Below are 15806 nucleotides of genomic sequence, written 5' to 3'. Positions count from 1 at the left end.
ACGTGTGAAACGTCACGTGATACACAGCCACCCATGTTGTGTTTTTTTCTGTTTACAGCGCCACCAAGTGGCCAGTCGCCGCATTCCTCTTCACGTGACCACGGGCTGAGCCCGTACACAGGTGTACCGAGTTGGGTGCAATTGTCTCATTCCGTTGGAGAGTTATAGCCGTTCAAGTAAAGCCCGCCTCGCCCACCCCCAACGTTTTGGCGTACCGTCGCCAACGTGGATGGAAATTCCAACTGTTTCCCGATCCCTGTTGGCAGTCAGACTCCAGAGAATCTTTCTGCACCGGTTTGGGTCAGATCGGGCAAAAAACCTAGGACTAGTGTGCAAAAGTAGGTTTTTCAGAAAATCCAAAATACCCGAAAATCTCGCCAGCGCGACCACCCAATCCGAGGCATGCATCTTGTTCGGCTCGAGCCAAGGATTCCGGTGATGTAAGACACTTGGGTCTGCGACCGACGGTCGAGGAGTTACGAGCCATTTCGTACTTTTGATCGCTGCAGCGCCACCTTGGGGCCGATCGGGGCGAGCCTTGGTGAGGTTGTAGTACCGGGCCGGTCCTACCATCCCTCAGAGTTTCAAGTCTCTACCACGGACGCTTTGGTCTGCCCGCTCACTTTTAAGGCGGAATGTTGATGATCCAAAATCCCAGGTTGCACTCCAGAGTGTCTTTGCTGTGCACTCTGTTGTGATCCATTTTCGGTGTCAACCAATCTGAGCTGAGCTTGTTTGCCGGCGACCTTAGACCCTCTCGCCGCGGCCCAGGTGGGCGTGGCCTTTGCCGGCTCCCCCGCCTCGGCGTCGCTGCGTCATCGCTTCTCGGCCTTTTGGCTAAGATCAAGTGTAGTATCTGTTCTTATCAGTTTAATATCTGATACGTGCCCTACCCGGGCACCACATATTAAATTGATTTTTGGTCCTGGGAGATGGAATAGGGGCTTGCTCCGTCCACTCCACGCATCGACCCGGTATTGCAGTACTTCTGGGAACGGTGCACCCTCCTAAAGTGTTCAATGAAAGAAATGTAGTGGTCTTGTGTGGCAGACGGTGATAATGGAGCTAGTGTGAGTGGGTGTTGTAGGTGATCATGTGCTATACTAGCCTGGGTAGAATTGTGGTGTAAAAACAAGACAAAAAGGAACCCCTGTTCCTCTGTCGGTTTAACATCTGATCCGTCCACTATTCGGGGACGGCGCATTATGTACATTTATGGCTCATGGAGCCGGATGCGGAGCGTGCAAAAAAAAAAAAAAAAGCCCCTTTTTTGACTGGCAAACCGCTGGTGAGGATTGGGGAGAGGGACAGGGTGCTTCTGACTGAAGGCCTGGGAATTCATACTTACCTGGCAGGGGAGACACCATGATCAGGAAGGTGGTTCACCCAGGGCGAGGCTCGGCCATTGCACTCTGGGTTGTGCTGACCCCTGCGAATTCCCCAAATGTGGGAATCTCGACTGCATAATTTATGGTAGTGGGGGACTGCGTTCGCGCTCTCCCCTGGACAACACTGGTTAAAAGGGCAGATTGTTAAAGCTCCACTTGAGGTTCTTTTGTTTTGTTTTTTTTCTCCACTTCTTCAATATCCAGAGGCAGTCCAGAGAGTTGAACTGCGGCGGTTGCTCGAGAGATACGAAACAGTCTAGGACCGGTCTGTGTGAGGAGGGTTTTCTTTTTTCTCCTCAATTCTTCAAATAGTCTCCAATATTTGACGGACGACTTAGTTCACAGCAGTTGTCCTGGAGGCAAAGTTGTTCGGAATGAGGAGTTCTATCATGTGGTATGAAAACATTGTGCACGTGTGAAACGTCACGTGATACACAGCCACCCATGTTGTGTTTTTTTCTGTTTACAGCGCCACCAAGTGGCCAGTCGCCGCATTCCTCTTCACGTGACCACGGGCTGAGCCCGTACACAGGTGTACCGAGTTGGGTGCAATTGTCTCATTCCGTTGGAGAGTTATAGCCGTTCAAGTAAAGCCCGCCTCGCCCACCCCCAACGTTTTGGCGTACCGTCGCCAACGTGGATGGAAATTCCAACTGTTTCCCGATCCCTGTTGGCAGTCAGACTCCAGAGAATCTTTCTGCACCGGTTTGGGTCAGATCGGGCAAAAAACCTAGGACTAGTGTGCAAAAGTAGGTTTTTCAGAAAATCCAAAATACCCGAAAATCTCGCCAGCGCGACCACCCAATCCGAGGCATGCATCTTGTTCGGCTCGAGCCAAGGATTCCGGTGATGTAAGACACTTGGGTCTGCGACCGACGGTCGAGGAGTTACGAGCCATTTCGTACTTTTGATCGCTGCAGCGCCACCTTGGGGCCGATCGGGGCGAGCCTTGGTGAGGTTGTAGTACCGGGCCGGTCCTACCATCCCTCAGAGTTTCAAGTCTCTACCACGGACGCTTTGGTCTGCCCGCTCACTTTTAAGGCGGAATGTTGATGATCCAAAATCCCAGGTTGCACTCCAGAGTGTCTTTGCTGTGCACTCTGTTGTGATCCATTTTCGGTGTCAACCAATCTGAGCTGAGCTTGTTTGCCGGCGACCTTAGACCCTCTCGCCGCGGCCCAGGTGGGCGTGGCCTTTGCCGGCTCCCCCGCCTCGGCGTCGCTGCGTCATCGCTTCTCGGCCTTTTGGCTAAGATCAAGTGTAGTATCTGTTCTTATCAGTTTAATATCTGATACGTGCCCTACCCGGGCACCACATATTAAATTGATTTTTGGTCCTGGGAGATGGAATAGGGGCTTGCTCCGTCCACTCCACGCATCGACCCGGTATTGCAGTACTTCTGGGAACGGTGCACCCTCCTAAAGTGTTCAATGAAAGAAATGTAGTGGTCTTGTGTGGCAGACGGTGATAATGGAGCTAGTGTGAGTGGGTGTTGTAGGTGATCATGTGCTATACTAGCCTGGGTAGAATTGTGGTGTAAAAACAAGACAAAAAGGAACCCCTGTTCCTCTGTCGGTTTAACATCTGATCCGTCCACTATTCGGGGACGGCGCATTATGTACATTTATGGCTCATGGAGCCGGATGCGGAGCGTGCAAAAAAAAAAAAAAAAGCCCCTTTTTTGACTGGCAAACCGCTGGTGAGGATTGGGGAGAGGGACAGGGTGCTTCTGACTGAAGGCCTGGGAATTCATACTTACCTGGCAGGGGAGACACCATGATCAGGAAGGTGGTTCACCCAGGGCGGCCTATTGCTGATTGTTCTGTTTTCTCGTTTTTTGCTTGGGTTTAATACCTAATAGAACAACATGTCGACCGTTTTGGTGCGAAGGAATACGGTCAAATTCGAGTTACTGGAAGGACTGGAGATGGACCGACTGAATTTCAGTAGGAGAATATTACAGACAGAACTCGGTTTTCAACCCTCACAACTGGATTACATCTTTGCCTTTCCTGGTAGGAAGATTTTTGAAGTGGTTTTTACCACCTTTTCTTCTTATGAACTCTGTGTGAATAGATTTAATTCCAAGAAGAGCACAACTCCTTGTTTCCAGAAAATTCTCTTGACCCCTTTATCTGAAAGAGATATCAGAACTGTGACTGTCTTGATACATTCTGAAAGGATTAAAATTGAAGATGTTACCACTTGGCTCTCTATGCACTGTACCATCTTAAATACTTCTTTGATGAGAGATGAGGATGGGATAAAGACTGGAGCTTCCAAATTCCAAGTACGTTTGAGGAAAGATGCAGAAGGTAATTACCATCACCTGCCCGCACTAATCCAATTAGGCCCAATTAGGGGCTATGTTTTCTATAATGGGCAACCAAAGGAATGTAGGAAATGTGGCTCCTTGAACCATATAGCAGCGAATTGTGAAATGGTAATCTGCAGACACTGTAATAGTAAAGACCATAGCTCTAAGGATTGTCAGCTACCAAAGAAATGCAACCTATGCGGGGCCGAAGATCATAGGTTTCGTGATTGCCCTCATGCTTACTCCAACAAAATAAAACAACAAGATCGTGAAGAAGGACGGAATATGGTGGATTTTGAAGACCCAGAAAACAACATCAGAAGTGGATTTCCCTTTGTAACCCATCAAGATGGTGCCCAGGATGTTACGATTACACAGGGAGAACCTAGTATAAGTCCTTCACTACATCCTCATGGATTAGTCGAAGTCCCTGCACCCTCCTCTCTAAAAGAAGATCTGATAGACTTGTCAAGAGTTCTTTTTTCCCCCTTGGAACCTAATGTTAACAAGAGAACAGAGGAAGAAACACAAAAGGACCTTCCAGTTGAAGAACCAGAAATTGCAATGGATGCTATGGTATCAACGCCAGATAAGGAAGGCCAAAAACCAAGACGGAACATCCTCTTGGAGGTAGCTGAGGCTTTTCCTATGTCCTTATCTCTTCTATCTGAAACTCCAACACCAGAGTCCACTCCAAATGACAACAAACATTCTATACAGGAACATGAAGAAGTAGCTGACTGGTCATCCAACTCTACACCCTTCTTGGACTTTGACGAAATTGAAAGTTTTTCAACCACCACCCAAATGAAAGAAGTGGCATTACCAAAAGAATCACCTTCACGATCTAAGAGGGAAAAGAAAAGAAAAAGGCCAAAGAGCAACGTGACGTCTCCTACGTAACCTTCTCCCCTCTAGGTTATGCGTTTATCGATTACATCCATTAATACTAGAGGTTTAAATGACCCGGTTAAATGCTCCTCTGTGTTTTCCTTTTTATATAACGAAGGTCACGATATTGCCCTCCTTCAAGAGTGTAATCTACCTTATAAACCTAATTATAGATCCTTCCAAGATAAGTGGAAATATGGTCATTCCTTATGGTCTGGGGATAATAAGAATAGGTCTTCTGGAGTGAGCATTCTCTTTAGAGGTTGGCAATTTGAGATCCATCAGGTCAAGGAACTGGTCAATGGGAGACTTATGTATGTGGATGTAAGATTGAATGGGATACTCCTTCGTATAATTAATGTATATTGTCCTCCAGACTTACAAGAACGAAAAGAAGTTTTGAAAGATATAGCTTCATTACTTTTTTGTGGACATGAAGTGATTATGGGGGGAGATTTCAACTGTATAATAGCAAAAGAAGACAGGAAATCAACAAGAACAGTAAAACTCGATTCTAGCTCTGTAGATCTCACAGACATTCTTAAGGACTTCCAACTTACAGATGTTTTTAGAACTCAGAACCCTAATATCCCTGGTTTCACTTGGTCTAATGGATCTTCCTCTTCCCGTATTGATTTTTTCTTTTCTTCACCAGCAATTGAGGTAATAGAAGCCTCTGTGAAACCTGTTTTTTTTTCTGACCATGCCAAATTGGATTGTGTATTAGATGTATGTGGTAGTAATATGAGAGGCCAAGGATTATGGAAGTTAAATACAAGCTTGCTAGAAAATCCTAAAGTTGTACAAGAATTGAAAGGAATGTTATACCAATGGGAATCACTGCAAGACATATATTCTTCAATAGGTGATTGGTGGCAGGATCTTAAAATTAGAATAAAGGAGTTTTTTATAAAGAAAAGCAAGAAAATTACATCAAAAAATAATTATCGGTTTAAGAAATGTCAGAGAGATCTACAAACTCTGTACACAATGTCTCTTTCGGGATTTAATGTGGCAGATGATATTGCAAAACTTAAGAGAGAAATGGCTAAAATAATGGCTGATAAGAACAAGACCTACATTATAAGGAGTAGAGTTCAGCATTTTGAATCCAATGAAAAATGCACTAGATATTTTTTTAGGAAGCTTACTGGATCCCAAAGTTTAGATTCTATAAAAACCCAAGAGAACAAAGTAATAACAGGCACACACAATATAGTATCTCATGTCTTCTCCTTTTATAAGAACTTGTATAGCTCAAAAAATAGGAAAAATGATGAAATTGTTGCTTTCCTTTCTGAAATGGATAGTAACACTCAAGGAGATTTGAGAATTGATGACATAAACCTATGTGTAGAGGATTTGACCAAAGCAGTTAGAAGTATGAGTAACAATAAATGCCCAGGAGCGGATGGGCTACCAAAGGAATTTTATACAACCTTTTGGGAAGAGTTAAAAGAACCTTTGTTGAGGATGTTTATGGAAAGCCTACACATAGGAAAACTTCCGTCTTCTTTAAGAGAAGGAGTTATCTCCTTGTTGTTCAAGAAAGGCGATAGACAGGAGCTAAAAAATTGGCGACCTTTGACCTTGTTAGGAGTAGATGTAAAAATCTTGTCCAAGGCGCTCTTTTTTAAGCTCCAGCCTGATATGCCAAAATTTATCAGCAATGACCAAACATGCGGGATTAAAGGGAGATCTATACAAGATAATCTAGCATTAGCAAGAGATATATACCTGTACGCACAAGAACGTAAACTATCTCTGGCAATTTTGGGCCTTGACCTGGAAAAGGCCTTTGATAGCATAGACCATCATTATTTACATACATTGCTGAAGCGTTTGGGCTTTAGCTCAACCATTTGTGCATGGATCAGCCTATTGTATGCAGGTTGCCAAAGTAGAGTTTTGGTGAATGGGCACTTGTCAGAGCCATTCGATGTTTGTTCGGGTGTGCGTCAGGGTTGTAGTTTGTCCCCACTGTTGTTTGTTTTGGCAATTGAGCCATTGGCCTGTACTCTTAGACGGAACCCTAGGATTAGGGGCTTTCCAATTCCAGGTGGTTCAGGTAGAGTGGCCAAAGTTTCTCTTTATATGGACGATTTAACACTTTTCCTCACGGATAATAATTCCATAAAAGAAACGCTGGAAACTTGTGAGAGGTTCGCTCTAGCTACAGGAGCTAAGATTAATAAATCCAAGACAGAGGTTCTGTACTCGGGTTGGAAAGAGCCTCAATTAAATTTGGGCTTTAAAAAACAGGTAAAATCCATTAAAATTCTGGGCCTTTTTGTGGGGAAAGACATGGATAAGATAAATTGGGATTATAGACTTAATAAAATAAAGTGGAAACTGAAGCAATGGAAAGAGCGAGACCTTACTCTGAGAGGGAAAGTGCTGATAATTAATGCAGAGATTTTGGCCTCTCTTACTTTTTTAGCCTCAACTTTCCCGGCACCAATACAGTTTATAAGATCTATTAGGAAGGCCTTGTTTAGTTTTTTCTGGAGTTCACAGCATGAAAAAATTAGACGAGAAATACTGTATAAGCCAATAAGCAAAGGAGGGATGGCAGTCCCAGAATTGGGGTCCAAACTGGTTTCTATGTTCATTACACCTATTTTAAAAGCCTGTCTGACAGAGAACCAAGGCATCTTATGGCATTGTTTCGCCAAACTTTGGATAGGTCAACAGGTCGCTAATGCTTGGGGAATGAGACTCTCGCAAAATACTCCACATGCCGAATATAGACCTGAAATGTATGATAAGGTGCTATCCCTTTTGAGGAAAGTGACAACCCCTCACATCCCTATTGAGAAATTAAACAGAGTAACTATTCAAGAGAAGTTATATCCAGGATTAGAGAGAATTACCCCAGTAGGAAATCTTACTGAATCTGACTGTGTTACAGTCTGGAAGAATGTAGATAATAGCTCCCTGTTTAATTCCCATAAAGATATCGCTTGGCAAGTGGTCCATCAATGCTTACCTACTCGTGTTTTTTTGGAAAAAAGAAACATGTCAAGGAGCTCACGATGCCCTAAGTTTAGGTGTGGAGAAGACGAGTCTATTAGCCACTTGTTTTATTTTTGCAAATATGCTAGAGAGGTCTGGTCCTTAGTACGAGAATGGATGGTAGAATTATACAGATTTCCAACTGAATCGGATATATTGTATGGAGAATTGAATAATATGAACTCGGATGATTGGATAAGATGGTGGATAGCTATTAATGTCATTAAAGAAGGGTTATGGAAAGCAAGGAATATTTCTTGTTTTAAAGGTTATGATATACCTGCAGAAACAGTGATCTCTTCAAGCCTTGTCACAATCAGAGACTATGTATTAAAAGACAGGAAAACTCTTTCCCTGATTGAAACTATTAAGAAATGGAAAGTTTCAATCAAATCCCCAATTTTTTTCTACTTACAAGATGAAATTTCGAAGTCCTTTTGATGGATTTGAGGAATATGTATCATGTTGTATTGTGTATGGTATGTTTTATGTTGTATGGTGTCGGAAATTGAACTTTTTTTTTTAACCATAATTTGAAAAAAAAAGAAAAAAAAAGGAAATAACAAAATTATTTAAAAAAATTAAAAAAGATTACAGCATATGATGAATGGATTCGGTGTATATGAATACTATGCGTATTCTATAGGACTCAAGTGAATCCTTTCTGAGCTGGAAAGAAAGAAAAAAAAAAAAAAAAAAAAAAAAAAAGGTTCACCCAGGGCGAGGCTCGGCCATTGCACTCTGGGTTGTGCTGACCCCTGCGAATTCCCCAAATGTGGGAATCTCGACTGCATAATTTATGGTAGTGGGGGACTGCGTTCGCGCTCTCCCCTGGACAACACTGGTTAAAAGGGCAGATTGTTAAAGCTCCACTTGAGGTTCTTTTGTTTTGTTTTTTTTCTCCACTTCTTCAATATCCAGAGGCAGTCCAGAGAGTTGAACTGCGGCGGTTGCTCGAGAGATACGAAACAGTCTAGGACCGGTCTGTGTGAGGAGGGTTTTCTTTTTTCTCCTCAATTCTTCAAATAGTCTCCAATATTTGACGGACGACTTAGTTCACAGCAGTTGTCCTGGAGGCAAAGTTGTTCGGAATGAGGAGTTCTATCATGTGGTATGAAAACATTGTGCACGTGTGAAACGTCACGTGATACACAGCCACCCATGTTGTGTTTTTTTCTGTTTACAGCGCCACCAAGTGGCCAGTCGCCGCATTCCTCTTCACGTGACCACGGGCTGAGCCCGTACACAGGTGTACCGAGTTGGGTGCAATTGTCTCATTCCGTTGGAGAGTTATAGCCGTTCAAGTAAAGCCCGCCTCGCCCACCCCCAACGTTTTGGCGTACCGTCGCCAACGTGGATGGAAATTCCAACTGTTTCCCGATCCCTGTTGGCAGTCAGACTCCAGAGAATCTTTCTGCACCGGTTTGGGTCAGATCGGGCAAAAAACCTAGGACTAGTGTGCAAAAGTAGGTTTTTCAGAAAATCCAAAATACCCGAAAATCTCGCCAGCGCGACCACCCAATCCGAGGCATGCATCTTGTTCGGCTCGAGCCAAGGATTCCGGTGATGTAAGACACTTGGGTCTGCGACCGACGGTCGAGGAGTTACGAGCCATTTCGTACTTTTGATCGCTGCAGCGCCACCTTGGGGCCGATCGGGGCGAGCCTTGGTGAGGTTGTAGTACCGGGCCGGTCCTACCATCCCTCAGAGTTTCAAGTCTCTACCACGGACGCTTTGGTCTGCCCGCTCACTTTTAAGGCGGAATGTTGATGATCCAAAATCCCAGGTTGCACTCCAGAGTGTCTTTGCTGTGCACTCTGTTGTGATCCATTTTCGGTGTCAACCAATCTGAGCTGAGCTTGTTTGCCGGCGACCTTAGACCCTCTCGCCGCGGCCCAGGTGGGCGTGGCCTTTGCCGGCTCCCCCGCCTCGGCGTCGCTGCGTCATCGCTTCTCGGCCTTTTGGCTAAGATCAAGTGTAGTATCTGTTCTTATCAGTTTAATATCTGATACGTGCCCTACCCGGGCACCACATATTAAATTGATTTTTGGTCCTGGGAGATGGAATAGGGGCTTGCTCCGTCCACTCCACGCATCGACCCGGTATTGCAGTACTTCTGGGAACGGTGCACCCTCCTAAAGTGTTCAATGAAAGAAATGTAGTGGTCTTGTGTGGCAGACGGTGATAATGGAGCTAGTGTGAGTGGGTGTTGTAGGTGATCATGTGCTATACTAGCCTGGGTAGAATTGTGGTGTAAAAACAAGACAAAAAGGAACCCCTGTTCCTCTGTCGGTTTAACATCTGATCCGTCCACTATTCGGGGACGGCGCATTATGTACATTTATGGCTCATGGAGCCGGATGCGGAGCGTGCAAAAAAAAAAAAAAAAAGCCCCTTTTTTGACTGGCAAACCGCTGGTGAGGATTGGGGAGAGGGACAGGGTGCTTCTGACTGAAGGCCTGGGAATTCATACTTACCTGGCAGGGGAGACACCATGATCAGGAAGGTGGTTCACCCAGGGCGAGGCTCGGCCATTGCACTCTGGGTTGTGCTAACCCCTGCGAATTCCCCAAATGTGGGAATCTCGACTGCATAATTTATGGTAGTGGGGGACTGCGTTCGCGCTCTCCCCTGGACAACACTGGTTAAAAGGGCAGATTGTTAAAGCTCCACTTGAGGTTCTTTTGTTTTTTTTTTTTCTCCACTTCTTCAATATCCAGAGGCAGTCCAGAGAGTTGAACTGCGGCGGTTGCTCGAGAGATACGAAACAGTCTAGGACCGGTCTGTGTGAGGAGGGTTTTCTTTTTTCTCCTCAATTCTTCAAATAGTCTCCAATATTTGACGGACGACTTAGTTCACAGCAGTTGTCCTGGAGGCAAAGTTGTTCGGAATGAGGAGTTCTATCATGTGGTATGAAAACATTGTGCACGTGTGAAACGTCACGTGATACACAGCCACCCATGTTGTGTTTTTTTCTGTTTACAGCGCCACCAAGTGGCCAGTCGCCGCATTCCTCTTCACGTGACCACGGGCTGAGCCCGTACACAGGTGTACCGAGTTGGGTGCAATTGTCTCATTCCGTTGGAGAGTTATAGCCGTTCAAGTAAAGCCCGCCTCGCCCACCCCCAACGTTTTGGCGTACCGTCGCCAACGTGGATGGAAATTCCAACTGTTTCCCGATCCCTGTTGGCAGTCAGACTCCAGAGAATCTTTCTGCACCGGTTTGGGTCAGATCGGGCAAAAAACCTAGGACTAGTGTGCAAAAGTAGGTTTTTCAGAAAATCCAAAATACCCGAAAATCTCGCCAGCGCGACCACCCAATCCGAGGCATGCATCTTGTTCGGCTCGAGCCAAGGATTCCGGTGATGTAAGACACTTGGGTCTGCGACCGACGGTCGAGGAGTTACGAGCCATTTCGTACTTTTGATCGCTGCAGCGCCACCTTGGGGCCGATCGGGGGGCGAGCCTTGGTGAGGTTGTAGTACCGGGCCGGTCCTACCATCCCTCAGAGTTTCAAGTCTCTACCACGGACGCTTTGGTCTGCCCGCTCACTTTTAAGGCGGAATGTTGATGATCCAAAATCCCAGGTTGCACTCCAGAGTGTCTTTGCTGTGCACTCTGTTGTGATCCATTTTCGGTGTCAACCAATCTGAGCTGAGCTTGTTTGCCGGCGACCTTAGACCCTCTCGCCGCGGCCCAGGTGGGCGTGGCCTTTGCCGGCTCCCCCGCCTCGGCGTCGCTGCGTCATCGCTTCTCGGCCTTTTGGCTAAGATCAAGTGTAGTATCTGTTCTTATCAGTTTAATATCTGATACGTGCCCTACCCGGGCACCACATATTAAATTGATTTTTGGTCCTGGGAGATGGAATAGGGGCTTGCTCCGTCCACTCCACGCATCGACCCGGTATTGCAGTACTTCTGGGAACGGTGCACCCTCCTAAAGTGTTCAATGAAAGAAATGTAGTGGTCTTGTGTGGCAGACGGTGATAATGGAGCTAGTGTGAGTGGGTGTTGTAGGTGATCATGTGCTATACTAGCCTGGGTAGAATTGTGGTGTAAAAACAAGACAAAAAGGAACCCCTGTTCCTCTGTCGGTTTAACATCTGATCCGTCCACTATTCGGGGACGGCGCATTATGTACATTTATGGCTCATGGAGCCGGATGCGGAGCGTGCAAAAAAAAAAAAAAAAGCCCCTTTTTTGACTGGCAAACCGCTGGTGAGGATTGGGGAGAGGGACAGGGTGCTTCTGACTGAAGGCCTGGGAATTCATACTTACCTGGCAGGGGAGACACCATGATCAGGAAGGTGGTTCACCCAGGGCGAGGCTCGGCCATTGCACTCTGGGTTGTGCTGACCCCTGCGAATTCCCCAAATGTGGGAATCTCGACTGCATAATTTATGGTAGTGGGGGACTGCGTTCGCGCTCTCCCCTGGACAACACTGGTTAAAAGGGCAGATTGTTAAAGCTCCACTTGAGGTTCTTTTGTTTTGTTTTTTTTCTCCACTTCTTCAATATCCAGAGGCAGTCCAGAGAGTTGAACTGCGGCGGTTGCTCGAGAGATACGAAACAGTCTAGGACCGGTCTGTGTGAGGAGGGTTTTCTTTTTTCTCCTCAATTCTTCAAATAGTCTCCAATATTTGACGGACGACTTAGTTCACAGCAGTTGTCCTGGAGGCAAAGTTGTTCGGAATGAGGAGTTCTATCATGTGGTATGAAAACATTGTGCACGTGTGAAACGTCACGTGATACACAGCCACCCATGTTGTGTTTTTTTCTGTTTACAGCGCCACCAAGTGGCCAGTCGCCGCATTCCTCTTCACGTGACCACGGGCTGAGCCCGTACACAGGTGTACCGAGTTGGGTGCAATTGTCTCATTCCGTTGGAGAGTTATAGCCGTTCAAGTAAAGCCCGCCTCGCCCACCCCCAACGTTTTGGCGTACCGTCGCCAACGTGGATGGAAATTCCAACTGTTTCCCGATCCCTGTTGGCAGTCAGACTCCAGAGAATCTTTCTGCACCGGTTTGGGTCAGATCGGGCAAAAAACCTAGGACTAGTGTGCAAAAGTAGGTTTTTCAGAAAATCCAAAATACCCGAAAATCTCGCCAGCGCGACCACCCAATCCGAGGCATGCATCTTGTTTGGCTCGAGCCAAGGATTCCGGTGATGTAAGACACTTGGGTCTGCGACCGACGGTCGAGGAGTTACGAGCCATTTCGTACTTTTGATCGCTGCAGCGCCACCTTGGGGCCGATCGGGGCGAGCCTTGGTGAGGTTGTAGTACCGGGCCGGTCCTACCATCCCTCAGAGTTTCAAGTCTCTACCACGGACGCTTTGGTCTGCCCGCTCACTTTTAAGGCGGAATGTTGATGATCCAAAATCCCAGGTTGCACTCCAGAGTGTCTTTGCTGTGCACTCTGTTGTGATCCATTTTCGGTGTCAACCAATCTGAGCTGAGCTTGTTTGCCGGCGACCTTAGACCCTCTCGCCGCGGCCCAGGTGGGCGTGGCCTTTGCCGGCTCCCCCGCCTCGGCGTCGCTGCGTCATCGCTTCTCGGCCTTTTGGCTAAGATCAAGTGTAGTATCTGTTCTTATCAGTTTAATATCTGATACGTGCCCTACCCGGGCACCACATATTAAATTGATTTTTGGTCCTGGGAGATGGAATAGGGGCTTGCTCCGTCCACTCCACGCATCGACCCGGTATTGCAGTACTTCTGGGAACGGTGCACCCTCCTAAAGTGTTCAATGAAAGAAATGTAGTGGTCTTGTGTGGCAGACGGTGATAATGGAGCTAGTGTGAGTGGGTGTTGTAGGTGATCATGTGCTATACTAGCCTGGGTAGAATTGTGGTGTAAAAACAAGACAAAAAGGAACCCCTGTTCCTCTGTCGGTTTAACATCTGATCCGTCCACTATTCGGGGACGGCGCATTATGTACATTTATGGCTCATGGAGCCGGATGCGGAGCGTGCAAAAAAAAAAAAAAAAGCCCCTTTTTTGACTGGCAAACCGCTGGTGAGGATTGGGGAGAGGGACAGGGTGCTTCTGACTGAAGGCCTGGGAATTCATACTTACCTGGCAGGGGAGACACCATGATCAGGAAGGTGGTTCACCCAGGGCGAGGCTCGGCCATTGCACTCTGGGTTGTGCTGACCCCTGCGAATTCCCCAAATGTGGGAATCTCGACTGCATAATTTATGGTAGTGGGGGACTGCGTTCGCGCTCTCCCCTGGACAACACTGGTTAAAAGGGCAGATTGTTAAAGCTCCACTTGAGGTTCTTTTGTTTTGTTTTTTTTCTCCACTTCTTCAATATCCAGAGGCAGTCCAGAGAGTTGAACTGCGGCGGTTGCTCGAGAGATACGAAACAGTCTAGGACCGGTCTGTGTGAGGAGGGTTTTCTTTTTTCTCCTCAATTCTTCAAATAGTCTCCAATATTTGACGGACGACTTAGTTCACAGCAGTTGTCCTGGAGGCAAAGTTGTTCGGAATGAGGAGTTCTATCATGTGGTATGAAAACATTGTGCACGTGTGAAACGTCACGTGATACACAGCCACCCATGTTGTGTTTTTTTCTGTTTACAGCGCCACCAAGTGGCCAGTCGCCGCATTCCTCTTCACGTGACCACGGGCTGAGCCCGTACACAGGTGTACCGAGTTGGGTGCAATTGTCTCATTCCGTTGGAGAGTTATAGCCGTTCAAGTAAAGCCCGCCTCGCCCACCCCCAACGTTTTGGCGTACCGTCGCCAACGTGGATGGAAATTCCAACTGTTTCCCGATCCCTGTTGGCAGTCAGACTCCAGAGAATCTTTCTGCACCGGTTTGGGTCAGATCGGGCAAAAAACCTAGGACTAGTGTGCAAAAGTAGGTTTTTCAGAAAATCCAAAATACCCGAAAATCTCGCCAGCGCGACCACCCAATCCGAGGCATGCATCTTGTTCGGCTCGAGCCAAGGATTCCGGTGATGTAAGACACTTGGGTCTGCGACCGACGGTCGAGGAGTTACGAGCCATTTCGTACTTTTGATCGCTGCAGCGCCACCTTGGGGCCGATCGGGGCGAGCCTTGGTGAGGTTGTAGTACCGGGCCGGTCCTACCATCCCTCAGAGTTTCAAGTCTCTACCACGGACGCTTTGGTCTGCCCGCTCACTTTTAAGGCGGAATGTTGATGATCCAAAATCCCAGGTTGCACTCCAGAGTGTCTTTGCTGTGCACTCTGTTGTGATCCATTTTCGGTGTCAACCAATCTGAGCTGAGCTTGTTTGCCGGCGACCTTAGACCCTCTCGCCGCGGCCCAGGTGGGCGTGGCCTTTGCCGGCTCCCCCGCCTCGGCGTCGCTGCGTCATCGCTTCTCGGCCTTTTGGCTAAGATCAAGTGTAGTATCTGTTCTTATCAGTTTAATATCTGATACGTGCCCTACCCGGGCACCACATATTAAATTGATTTTTGGTCCTGGGAGATGGAATAGGGGCTTGCTCCGTCCACTCCACGCATCGACCCGGTATTGCAGTACTTCTGGGAACGGTGCACCCTCCTAAAGTGTTCAATGAAAGAAATGTAGTGGTCTTGTGTGGCAGACGGTGATAATGGAGCTAGTGTGAGTGGGTGTTGTAGGTGATCATGTGCTATACTAGCCTGGGTAGAATTGTGGTGTAAAAACAAGACAAAAAGGAACCCCTGTTCCTCTGTCGGTTTAACATCTGATCCGTCCACTATTCGGGGACGGCGCATTATGTACATTTATGGCTCATGGAGCCGGATGCGGAGCGTGCAAAAAAAAAAAAAAAAGCCCCTTTTTTGACTGGCAAACCGCTGGTGAGGATTGGGGAGAGGGACAGGGTGCTTCTGACTGAAGGCCTGGGAATTCATACTTACCTGGCAGGGGAGACACCATGATCAGGAAGGTGGTTCACCCAGGGCGAGGCTCGGCCATTGCACTCTGGGTTGTGCTGACCCCTGCGAATTCCCCAAATGTGGGAATCTCGACTGCATAATTTATGGTAGTGGGGGACTGCGTTCGCGCTCTCCCCTGGACAACACTGGTTAAAAGGGCAGATTGTTAAAGCTCCACTTGAGGTTCTTTTGTTTTGTTTTTTTTCTCCACTTCTTCAATATCCAGAGGCAGTCCAGAGAGTTGAACTGCGGCGGTTGCTCGAGAGATACGAAACAGTCTAGGACCGGTCTGTGTGAGGAGG

General features: G+C 47.1%; 11 non-coding genes and 1 pseudogene across 11 annotated transcripts; all 12 read left to right on the top strand.

Annotated features, from left to right (window-relative positions):
* The first annotated feature begins 817 nt into the window (after window positions 1-817).
* LOC148996164 (U2 spliceosomal RNA) lies at window positions 818-1008 on the top strand. Its single transcript, XR_016148319.1, has one exon. It is a non-coding gene; the product is annotated as a U2 spliceosomal RNA (small nuclear RNA).
* Window positions 1009-1340: 332 nt separating this feature from the next.
* Window positions 1341-1505, top strand: LOC148996163 (U1 spliceosomal RNA). Its single transcript, XR_016148888.1, has one exon. It is a non-coding gene; the product is annotated as a U1 spliceosomal RNA (small nuclear RNA).
* Window positions 1506-2616: 1111 nt separating this feature from the next.
* LOC148996162 (U2 spliceosomal RNA) lies at window positions 2617-2807 on the top strand. The gene has a single exon (XR_016148318.1). It is a non-coding gene; the product is annotated as a U2 spliceosomal RNA (small nuclear RNA).
* A 5461-nt stretch (window positions 2808-8268) lies between these two features.
* On the top strand, window positions 8269-8445 carry LOC120480969 (U1 spliceosomal RNA; annotated as a pseudogene).
* A 1111-nt stretch (window positions 8446-9556) lies between these two features.
* LOC148996161 (U2 spliceosomal RNA) lies at window positions 9557-9747 on the top strand. Its single transcript, XR_016148317.1, has one exon. It is a non-coding gene; the product is annotated as a U2 spliceosomal RNA (small nuclear RNA).
* A 333-nt stretch (window positions 9748-10080) lies between these two features.
* Window positions 10081-10245, top strand: LOC148996160 (U1 spliceosomal RNA). Its single transcript, XR_016147664.1, has one exon. It is a non-coding gene; the product is annotated as a U1 spliceosomal RNA (small nuclear RNA).
* Window positions 10246-11357: 1112 nt separating this feature from the next.
* LOC148996159 (U2 spliceosomal RNA) lies at window positions 11358-11548 on the top strand. The gene has a single exon (XR_016148316.1). It is a non-coding gene; the product is annotated as a U2 spliceosomal RNA (small nuclear RNA).
* Window positions 11549-11880: 332 nt separating this feature from the next.
* On the top strand, window positions 11881-12045 carry LOC148996158 (U1 spliceosomal RNA). Its single transcript, XR_016148767.1, has one exon. It is a non-coding gene; the product is annotated as a U1 spliceosomal RNA (small nuclear RNA).
* A 1111-nt stretch (window positions 12046-13156) lies between these two features.
* LOC148996157 (U2 spliceosomal RNA) lies at window positions 13157-13347 on the top strand. The gene has a single exon (XR_016148315.1). It is a non-coding gene; the product is annotated as a U2 spliceosomal RNA (small nuclear RNA).
* Window positions 13348-13679: 332 nt separating this feature from the next.
* Window positions 13680-13844, top strand: LOC148996156 (U1 spliceosomal RNA). The gene has a single exon (XR_016148720.1). It is a non-coding gene; the product is annotated as a U1 spliceosomal RNA (small nuclear RNA).
* Window positions 13845-14955: 1111 nt separating this feature from the next.
* Window positions 14956-15146, top strand: LOC148996155 (U2 spliceosomal RNA). The gene has a single exon (XR_016148314.1). It is a non-coding gene; the product is annotated as a U2 spliceosomal RNA (small nuclear RNA).
* Window positions 15147-15478: 332 nt separating this feature from the next.
* LOC148996154 (U1 spliceosomal RNA) lies at window positions 15479-15643 on the top strand. Its single transcript, XR_016148706.1, has one exon. It is a non-coding gene; the product is annotated as a U1 spliceosomal RNA (small nuclear RNA).
* The last annotated feature ends 163 nt before the right edge of the window (window positions 15644-15806 follow it).

Source organism: Pimephales promelas, chromosome 2, assembly GCF_988280905.1.
Source record: "Pimephales promelas chromosome 2, fPimPro1.hap1.1, whole genome shotgun sequence".
NCBI lineage: Eukaryota > Metazoa > Chordata > Actinopteri > Cypriniformes > Leuciscidae > Pimephales > Pimephales promelas.
Note: the sequence above shows the minus strand (reverse complement) of the source record. Positions and strands in the feature narration are given on the sequence as shown.